Source organism: Nematolebias whitei, chromosome 14, assembly GCF_014905685.2.
Source record: "Nematolebias whitei isolate Nwh7 chromosome 14, NemWhi1, whole genome shotgun sequence".
Lineage (NCBI taxonomy): Eukaryota > Metazoa > Chordata > Actinopteri > Cyprinodontiformes > Rivulidae > Nematolebias > Nematolebias whitei.
The window spans coordinates 37239800-37250682 of record NC_056511.1 but is presented as its reverse complement, the minus strand read 5'-3'; the positions used below and the strand labels follow the sequence as shown (position 1 = coordinate 37250682).

The 10883-nt window shown below is 42.3% G+C and overlaps 1 protein-coding gene across 1 annotated transcript in view; it reads right to left on the bottom strand.

Moving 5' to 3' along the window:
• LOC119420289 (Down syndrome cell adhesion molecule-like protein 1 homolog) overlaps positions 1-4852 on the bottom strand; it is an 83762-nt gene extending 78910 nt beyond the window's left edge. The window contains exon 1 of the mRNA XM_037687677.1: positions 4661-4852. The gene's annotated coding sequence lies outside the window, so the exon portion shown is untranslated. The remainder of the gene's footprint in view (positions 1-4660) is intronic.
• Between the last annotated feature and the right edge of the window lie 6031 nt (positions 4853-10883).

Genomic DNA, 10883 nt, shown 5'->3' with positions numbered 1-10883 from the left:
TGCCTGCCTGCCTGCCTGCCTGCCTGCCTGCCTGCCTGCCTGCCTGCCTGCCTGCCTTTCTTTTAGGAATTTTTATGTGTCCCAAACAACGTTTTAATAAAATAGAGAATTAACAACACATTAAGGTCAATATGTGCAAGTAGTCAAATATCCCTTAAGAAATTAACTTGAAAAAAAAAAAGAAAAGCTCAGGTTTGGAGACAACGTTAGAGACTAAGATGGTTTGGATGTGTAGAGGAGGACAGTGCATAAAATGGACAAAGAATTGTGAATATGGAGCAGCCAGGGAGGAAGAAAAGAGGGTTTATGTATGTAAGGGAGGAAGATAAGCAGAGTGTCAGTGCAATAGAGGATTCTGGGAAAGATGGAGGCCGCTGATCCACTAAGGTGATGTCTAAAGGGAGCAGCCAAAAAAGAATAATCTTCACACATTTTACTAAAAGCATCTCATACATATGTGAATATCATCAAAACAAGCAAAGACAATTTCACCAGTTACCAGGAGATGCTGCAGTCATTCCCTGGAAAATATCTGACGGCTTTCATCTCTGATCTCCTCTAATCCTGCCTGTCCTGTTACCAAATATGGAGCAGGCCACCATTAAACAAGGCCGTTGGTGTGACCTCATCACAAGACACTTCATAAGGATGCAGCACACTCAGATTTCTGTTATTTGGTTTATTTGGTGGTTTGTTTCCTGCAGGTACGTGCAATATACTTTGCTCTGCGTTGACTGAGCAGCAGCTCATTAGCAAAAATCACACGAAAGCCGGGACGTATCTGAAGGTTGCTAAGAGACTGCTGTGGAATCCCCTGCCTGGTAACAGACACCGAAACGGTACGCAAACATTCCTGCTGCGAACGCGCACATGCAAATGGACAGCTCGTTCGGAAACGACGGATCAAACGAAGCAGGTCGGATCTTTATCGAACATAACGAGTCATTTCTGATGAGACGTGGCTGACATGAAGCGGTTGGACTCATTATCGCCCGAAGGTGAAGGCGGAGCAGCAATGTCTTCGCACTTGTGCGTTTGTTTGGATGTACTGTTAGCAAAATACTCCCTAACACAAAAACGGCTACAACTCAGTGGATTTTACAGAAACTGAGCTAAAATTTGATGTGTTAGTGGCTGAGACTGATCCTCAACTTATACGCCGAGCACGAGCTGATCCTGGGAGGTCTGTGCCTTAAAGTTTGGCATAAACTATTCTAGTCAACCCTGTTTGTCTGTTAGCAAAATACCTCATCAACCACTGAACTATTTTTATTAAAACTTTCAGAAAGTAATAATTGGCCATAGATATACAGCTGATTAACTTTAGCAGTGAGCCCTATTTAAGATGGCTGCCACAGCTAATTTACCAAAACACAAAAATGGCTAATACTCAGTCAATTTAACAGTTATTAAGCTAAAGTTTAGTGTGGTAGTTGCTGAGCATAGTCCTTAACCCATATTGTGACTGCAGTGCATTGCATAACATTTTTTTCCTTGACATTTAGGCAACAGATGTTAGCATTACCCCTTTTTGTCTGTTAGCAAAATATCTCAAGAACCACTAAAAAGATTTTATTGAAGCATTCTGAAATCAATCATGTGATTTGCATCTACAACGGATCAACGGATGGAGTCAACATGAATTAAGATGGAAGCAGCAGCTAATCTATAGTCGACACCAAAATGGCTTTAACTCTGTGAATTTAACAGACATTGAACTAAAATTTGGTGTGGTAGTAGCTGAGAGTCATTCACAACACATACTTAAAGCACAAACAATAACAGCACATGAAGTTATTTTCGAGGTTTAACCAAAATAGCTACAACTGTGTTATTTATAGTTTAAATCTCAGGCACAAAAGGCGGTGGGTGACGTTATTAAATGCGATTCCTGTCAATAATTGTTCATCACAACAAAACAACCACGTTTTGTCCAGTTGTTGTGACCTGTCCATCAAAGCTAGTGAGTCTGGTTCGTGCTAATCCCTCGGCTCTTGAGGCCGAGTTTTTCTGCTCACGTGGGAACCAGCTGCCTCGTCGCTCAGGGTCCTGGCTCAAATCCCTTACTTGGTGCCGGCATTAGCATCAGAATGAATACGAGTATTGGTTCAGGTCAGTGTTGGGAGGCAGAATATGAAAACAGATGTTGATGACAGGAGGGAAAAGGGAGGAGCCAAACAGTCAGAATGAATGAGAGGAAATGGAAGTGGGCGGGGCCAATGGATACAGTTTAACTCTAGAGGCCAGATGTACTTCTTCACTTTTTTCTTTAGGCTTTTTAAAGCAGTCTCATGTCGTGTAATCAATGGAAAGCACCAATTAGGTTTGTTAATGAGAGCTAATTAAAGAAGTGTGCTGTGGCTAAATTTAGACTGTAGGAGGGAGCAGACAGGAGGAAGAGGAGAGAAAGGAGGAGAGGATAGCAACAGTGGCAGTCGAGATGTCCTAAATTGGACCATCTGACACATCTGCCCATGTTTATTACTGCCCACTGCCATGAAAGGCATGTGCATGTGTATGCATGTGTTAATGAGCTTGTCTGTTAGAAAAACATCACATGAACCGGTGAAAAGATTTGAACGAAACTCCCAGAAAGTTATCAGAGAATGTACAACTTCAACTGATTAACGTTTAGAGTCAACAACGTTCAAGATGTCTGCCACAGCCAACCAATCTTATAAAGAACTAAAAGGACCATAACTAATTTAGTTTTACGAATACTGAGCTTAAACGTAGAGTGGTAGTAGCTGAGAGTCATCCTCAATGTCTAAAAGGGCTCATCAGATGTCGTAATATCACATAAGATTCCGCACATCAAGAAATGCTATTTTTTTTAAATTTACTGATTCTTTCTTCTTAAAAATGTGATTTTCTCTGCATCTACCAAATAAACTGAACTGTATTTTTCCAATAAGCTGATCAGTGTTTGTTAATGTACTGTATGACTTAATTAATAACTTACAGTTTGAGCACAGAAAACATTGTGAAATGATCTCTCGGTCACTGATTGAATTGTTTTTCACACTTCGTGGATCTTTGATAAAAAGAACAGGGATGTTTTTAAAAAGGTTTAACAAAACTCACTTGGACTCTGTTGTTCTAACTTTATCTGAAGTGGCAAAAACGGAATGAGAATTAATCTAATCTGGATTTATCTACATCACAAGAAAGGTGTGTTTTTTTTGTAGAGTCCCAATCCTCAAAAGCTGTTGGGATGTTTTGTAAAAGAAAAAAGAATGCAATGATTTGATTTATCCGTCTGCTGCTTGTTTCAGGGTCGGGTCGAGAGGGCAGCCACCTCTTCCTGCTCCTCTGGGAGGACTCCAAGGTGTTCCCAGGCCAGCTGAGAGACTAAAGCCCCTTCTCCACGGGCGTGGCTTTACTCAGCTCGCATCGACTCAGCATCGGCCAAATGTGTCTCCATTACCTGTTCGTGATGGTTTTCCAAGCGAGCCGAGCAAGCGATTATGACATCAGCACTTGATTGGCCCTTGGATTGACGTCACTATATGAGCCAAGGCAAACGTCTCCTGAAGCGCCATTTTCAATCTGGTCGTTGAGTGTACATGTACGTTGCTGAGACGGAGAGCTGCAAATCACTGATGATTCTGTGGTCGAATGATGAGGTGCCAACTTTTTTATCAATGTTGTCAGACGAGCACATACAGCGTGAGCTCGACAGAGCGAGTTCACCAGGAGTTGTAAAAAAAAAAGAAGTCTGACTACTGGACGATAAAAGATCACAATGGGGGAAGCGGGTCAAACCGGAGGGGATGGAGGTGTTTCGCCAAGTGCCAACAATCCCACCCAGTGAGTGAGAACACATTCTCAATGGAGACATACCTACACTTGAGTAGAACCGAATAGAAGCAAAGCTATTGGAGTCGTACCAGTGGAGAAGCAGCTATAGTCTCTCCTGTGTGTCCTGGGTCTTCTCCAGAGTCTCAGTTGGACATGTCCAGAACACTTCCCTAGGAAGGCGTCCAGGGTTCATCATTACCAGATGCTCGAACCACTTCAAATGGTCCCTCTCATTGTGGAGGAACAGCAGCTCTACTTCAAATCTTTCCTGGATAACTGAACATCTCACCCCATCTTAAAAGAGAGTCCAGCTGTCCTGTAAAGTAAACCCAGTTTGACTGCTTGTATCTGTGATCTCGTTCTTTCAGTCACTACCCAGAACTCATGAAAATAAGTTGGGGTAGGAATTTAGACTGACCAAATCGCCAGCTCAGCTCCCTCTTCACCACAACGGACCGGCACAGCGTCTGCAATACTGCTGAAGCGGCACTCTATTCTTCTCTCACTCATGAACAAAACCCCAAGACGCTAGAACTCCTCCACTTGAGGCAGAACCTCACTCCCAACCCTGATTTGGTTTAAGGGATTTTCAAATCACTACATTCTGTTTTACATTTTACATGTTCCTAACCTTTTTAGAATTGAGGTTATATTTGGAGCACTCATGCACTGCAGCCGAAAGGTATGATGGTCAAACGGCATGGGCTTCGTCACAGACTCTGAAGGAGACGAAGGTCTCCATGTTCTGGGTCAGACTGTGTTCAGGCCAGGGTTGATTCAAGGTGGGCTGTGCTGACAAATGTCTGACTTTACTCATGGAGCCGTGTCTCGTGGGAACTTTTACTTCACCATCACTCACCAGCTTTGATGCGGATGTTGGGGCTGCGGATCTTGCCAGCCTGGTTCTCGGCCGTGCAGAAGTAGTCGTTGTCGTGGATGTAGCTGTTGTAGGCCGAGGGCGAGAAGGGGTACAGCTGGAGGGTGCCATTGGCGTGCACATGGCGGATGTGGGGCACGTCGTAGATGTCGTCGCCGGTTGCCAGGTACCAGCGCAGAATGGCACCAGGGGTGCCCCCCGCAGGACAGGGCAGGGACACCCCCACGGAGCTGGAGTAGGTTACCCTCTGCAGGGAGGCGTTTACAAAGTACAGCCTGGTGGAGCCCACATCCTCACTGTGTACTGCAAACAGACACAACCGCATCAGCTAAGAAACACGTCCAACAGTGAGCAACTGTTACACACACACCCGGAAGAGTGACCCTTCAAACCAGAAACACCCCCGCAACGAGGCGGGAATGTCCTTCAGATGTGTTGTAAAATAACCATAGAAAAATGTGTGTCAAACATCCAGCTGCAAACATCAGTCATGTGACAGAAAAAGCTGGGGATTTGGGCTAAAACCCGCAATGGTTTAGGTGGATGGGAAGAGGCAAAGTGGGTGTGGGTAGGATGGGGTGGGGGGTGGGGGGGTCTGGTACCTCCCTACAGTTTGTGCACACATCCACAAAGACAACCAGAGACAGGGCGAGAGGGTGGAGGGGCAAACCCGCTGGTAGGTTATGTGATTGGAATTTCTATGCCAGACGCAGAGATTTTAAGTCTTTTTAATCTCCTTACATATTTACCTCACACACACACACACACACACACACACTCACACACTAACAAACACACACACACACACACACACACACACACACACACACACACACACACACACGCACACACACACACGCACACAGACACACACACACACACACACACACACACACACACACAGACATTCATGTCATTCATAGATTAAACACTTACACCTCCAGCAGAGAAAGGAGAGTGGAACAAAAAATAGAAAAGATTTGGGGGGTTTGGATCAAATTTGAGGTTATTATAGAAAAAGATTAAAGGAGAACATCATGGGGCTGTGGGGGGTGGGGGGTGGACACCACTCATGGACAGATGTGGATGTTAACCATCTCTGATTTTAAATTTCAATATGTCTACTTGTGATTGCTGGACATGGGCACCGGCGACCCCCGTGACCCAAAATGGAAGAAGCGGGTAAAAGATAATGGATGGATGGATGTCTACTTGTAGGTACACACCACATGTTCACCCCCCCCCCCACACACACACACACAAACTAATTTTAAACAAAAATACATTAAAACATCATCAAGCAAACAAAAACATCTTAAGAAAGGATACTTCTGATCTTTAGAAGTTTGGTTCTGTGTAGAGTTAACAATAAATATCTGCTGTCGGTAGGTCTTTGTACAACCAAAATACCGGTAGTTTGATTCTGGCTGGACTGACGAGCTAACAGCTGGTCTGAGGGGGCCTAAGAAAGACATTTTAAGGGACTCTCACCATCTACTGGAGCACAAACTTTGTGTCAGAACTCCACGCCACTGGGTCAAACATGTCCCCACGAGGACAGAAGGAAAAGGAACAGAAACATGTCAAAGAAGCTCTCGAAACCTGTGGATATCCAAACTGGGCTTTTATTAAATCTGTGATGAAATCCAAAAACCAAACAACCAAAAAATAAATGAATATTAAAAACGCCAGAACAGGACAGGGTGAAGAACAAAAAAAACCAGTCATGCCATACGTTGTCTCTGAGAAACTCCAAAGGATGTTTCTCCAAACACGACATCCCGCTGCATTTCAAACTAGGGCTGAACAATTAATTGCATTTGCAATAATATCGCGATATGCTAAAACGAGATTTTCTAATCGTAAAGACTGCAACTTGACTGGTCACTGATCTGGGTACGTGACTTGCGAGTGAGCGGAGCAAAGCAGAGCAAGGAGCTGGAGAAGTCAACACTGCGCTTTAACCGGTTGCACAATGTCATCAGGCTCGACAGAAGCTGACACATCTGAAAGTTTGGTACCAAAGAGGAGCAGCACGTCCGTCGTTTGGAATTATTTTGGCTATAAAGAAAGAAGATGCTGTGTAACGACATGCATTGTGCAGAACCTGCCTTGCTGCTGTTGCTACCTCTCGAGGTAACACCACAAATCTTTATCAACACTTAAAAAACATCACAAAGACATTTACGATAGTTGCATGACTAGAATGTCAACGACCAGTAATTCAACTTCAAGTAAGCAAAGTAGCAGCCGACAAGAGATCACTGACTGAACTATTCGAAGATATTACTCCGTATGAACATAATTCGAAACGGCACGCAGAAATAACTCGAGCAATAATGGAGTTCATCGCGAAAGACATGATGCCCATTAATAAAGTGACCAAGCCTGGGTTTACGGCTTTGGTAAACATAGTGGATAAGTGGTACAGAATGTACTCACGCACACATTTAAGCCAAGTTGATATCCTGGAGTTATACAATGAATGCAGAAACAGAGTTGCTGCGGAGCTGAAAACAGTGGGGTTTTTTGCAACTGAAACAGATTTATTGCTCGTGTTTGTTGAAAAATACATGAGAAGAAGACATCGAAAAATAATTGCATATTAAATCGCAATGGCATATTGGAGGTAAAAAAATAAAATAAAATAAAAATCGCAATTAGAACATTTCCCTAAATCTTTTCAGCTCCATTTCAATCCTAACAGGACCCTCAGACAGAGGCTGCTCCATCCTAAGGACACAAACTGAGCAGTGTGGTGTCTGCAGGAATGTTCTGACCTCTATATTAGAGAAACTAAACAACCTCTCCACAGACACATGGCTCAACACCAGAGCAGCTCTTCAGGACAAAACTCAGTGGTCCACCTACTCGCCCCTTCTCGACACAAACGTCTTCTCACAGGCATATGCACCAAGTGTTGTGTGACTGGTCAGAAGTTTGTGTGTTCATCAATGCAGAAATGTGCTCAGACGTTCAGCTGTACGACTAAACAAACACTAAATTAGTCAAACAGTCAAAAACTCCTGGATGGAGATGGTGCAGACGTTGTGTATGGAGGAGTCTGCTGAAAAGTGTGATGCTCTCTTCATGATAGATCTGAGGCCAAACGGTGGATTCAGGGACAGAGTGGATACTCTGGCAGGAAGAAACCTGCACGGTGATGTATAATATACTGCAGCGGGAGGGGTTTCCCAGGAGCTCTGTGCCTCATGGACTACGAAAAGGCTGTGTGAAAACTAACGTCCCACAACCAGGTGAGCACACGTCGACTGTTCAGCTTCGGATGGAGGATGCTGGGACCTTAATTCACACCTTGATACATACAACAAAAACATCTCTCTATGAGCCAGGAAAAAACGATGACTCCTTATTGTGAGGAGCGAGAAGTTTTAGTCTGATCTGCAGGTGAATCCAGGTGCTTAACGAAGCCTCTATTGCGGCTATAAAAAGCTTAAAACTTCAAACTTTAATTTTAAATTGATAACGCCTGGGATAGGAAATGAAATGGATTCAGCTACAGAATAGAAGTCCAGTTGTTTTGTTTTATTTTTACTTTTTGAGCTCTCAGTTTCACTAAACTTCATTATTCTGACAGAAATATATTCCTGCTGGAAGTGTCCCATGCTGCACAGGAAGTGCTACAGCTAACTGCTGCAATTAGCACTAACAAGTAACAATAAAAAAATGATGACAATGAAATCAGAGTTGCCAGCTCGTCAGTCCAGTCAGATTTAAACTCTATTTCTCTAAACTGAAGTCGTTCAAACTGTTATCTGAAACAGGTAAGATGTTTACTGTTTAAAAAAAATTCCACAGAAGCAAACTTTAAAAGATCTGAGCTATCATTTTAAATATTTTTGATTCAGAAATTGGCAGATCAAATACATTTCTCATTTAAAATTTTACATACGAGCAAATAACGGCAATGGAAATACATTTAGATGAACTAAAAGCCTTTTCCAGTGATTCTTTTTCCCACAACATTCAGTGAAAAACTAAAGGAAATGTTTGTTTAGTTTGGTGTCCTCACTGTTTTAATGAGAACAAAGTTTCAGGTGTTTGCAAGATAATCAACATTGATTTGATGTATTTGACATATCTAATTCTACTATATTCTGAATCATAAAACAGAGTTTAGGATGATCTCTGCCTGGAAAAGTTTCAGAAAAAGAAAAAAAGTATTTAATAAGACACCTACAGAGGTCTGAGTCTAACTAATGGGAATATTTGAATTTATTTGTATTAAAACAAGATTAAATTAAATAAAAATCATGTGGACACACAAAACTTATTTTACAGTTTCTTAACAAAAATATTTTAATGAATTTACAAAAAATAGGAATAGATTTTTCTAACTAAAATAAAAAACTTGTGATAAATGCCTTCCGCTCAGGTTTGACTCGGGTGAAGGCTTTGACAAAGACCAACGTATTAAGGAGGGATTTGAGAGCTTGAGTTCAGAGACTTGTAAAATGAAGGATTCGGGTGAAGAAGTCCTGATCTTTGTTACAAACCTGCGAGGGGCGACGGTGGATCTAAAAAAAAAAATCAAAGAAACTGTCCAGATGACCTGACTGAAAATTGCTGGATTGTATACCTGGATTATTGAGCATGGACTTTGTTAGTGGATCTTAAAGGTCTGAATGTAAAGTTAGGAGACAGGAAGCAAGACCGTGCAAAACTTTAAGGTGAGCAAAAAGATTTTACATCAAATAAAAACGTGACAAAGACGCTGCGGAGAGGCTGGCCTGGGGATGATGCATTCAGGTGCTTTGGTGCCAAACTGAGTCCAACTGCAGGTTTTTAAACCTAGCATGATAATGAGAGTCTGTACTGATTGATGGGAGGCTAGCATTTAAAACAAGACATTATACACCCGTCAACAATTATACCAGTCAACCCCCAGTTCAACTCTCGGACCGACAACATCAAACTGTCGGTGGAAAAGGTGAAACACCCACATCTGCCTTCACCCTCATTTGCACCATTCTGGGCCCTTTAACCCCCACAGCTGCTCCCTGGGTGCCTTGGATAGAAGCCCACTACTTCACATGTGTGCTCACATGTGCAATGGGAAAACTTCAGCCAATTAAGTTCCCCACTGGGGATTAATAGAGCACAATAAAAGAAAATACAGCAATCTATAGTAATGACCAGGACAAGCAAAGGCCTTATAGATCATTTGACCTTGATTTGTGACCTTGACCTTGGAGCTGGGGTGATGAAAACACTTTCATCAAACCATGCTCTGTCCCACAAAATGTGCTACACAGTAGTGCTCCATGCTTTGGCTGTGCTGAATATGAAAGTGAAACTTAAGTGCATGGCTTGAAAGTAGTCTTCATGTGCCCTCTGCTGGATACATTGTACAACTACGGCTGGTTTCAGCATTTCACAAAGACATCATCTAGTGATGATGCATATGTTGAAACATGGTGGTGGTGCGTAGGAGGAGAGCTAGCTTAGCATTAGCAACATGTGCTCCGGCGTAGCTTGGAAAAGAGCAACAAAATATTGATTCCCACTTGCGCTTTATTACAAAACTTGGAAAATCATACAATGCCAGACCTCCACGGCGCTGCCTAATATTCATACATGAATATATAGTGAGTATAGTCCATATATCCTTCACCACTCGTTACTGAGTTTGAGCAGAGCAACTACACGTGTACACACGGTACAGCTCCCAGCTACACTACTGACGTCTACAATGACTTATATCAAATAAAGGAGGCGTCAACGTGTGGCGTTAAAAAGGTACTACAACAGTAATATACATACTGACTGTTACAAAGTGTATGAAGTTTTGTTTAATTATCTTGATCAGAAGTTCAGGCCCAGAAAGGAGAAAGTTATCAGAGACCATAACATATTTTGACGGACATATAAAAATAATAAAAATCAGCGCTACAGAAGATGAAACTTTTTATACAGGGGATGCAAAAAAAAAAAAATGTTTGAACAACCTGTTTGTTCTGGGCAACAAAAGAGTCTAAAATAACTCCAAGACTCCCGGCTGCATGATGTGATTTAACAGACATCAAGCTGTAGTTCAGTTTATGTAAAGTTGTGGCCATTTCTGTGTTTATGAATTGTTTATGTTGACCCCTAAAGTAATTAGCAGCAGACAAATGTCCACCTTTCATTTAAATTTGTCCTGTGGTTCAAGAGATATTTAGGTAAGAGTCAGAGACACAAAGAC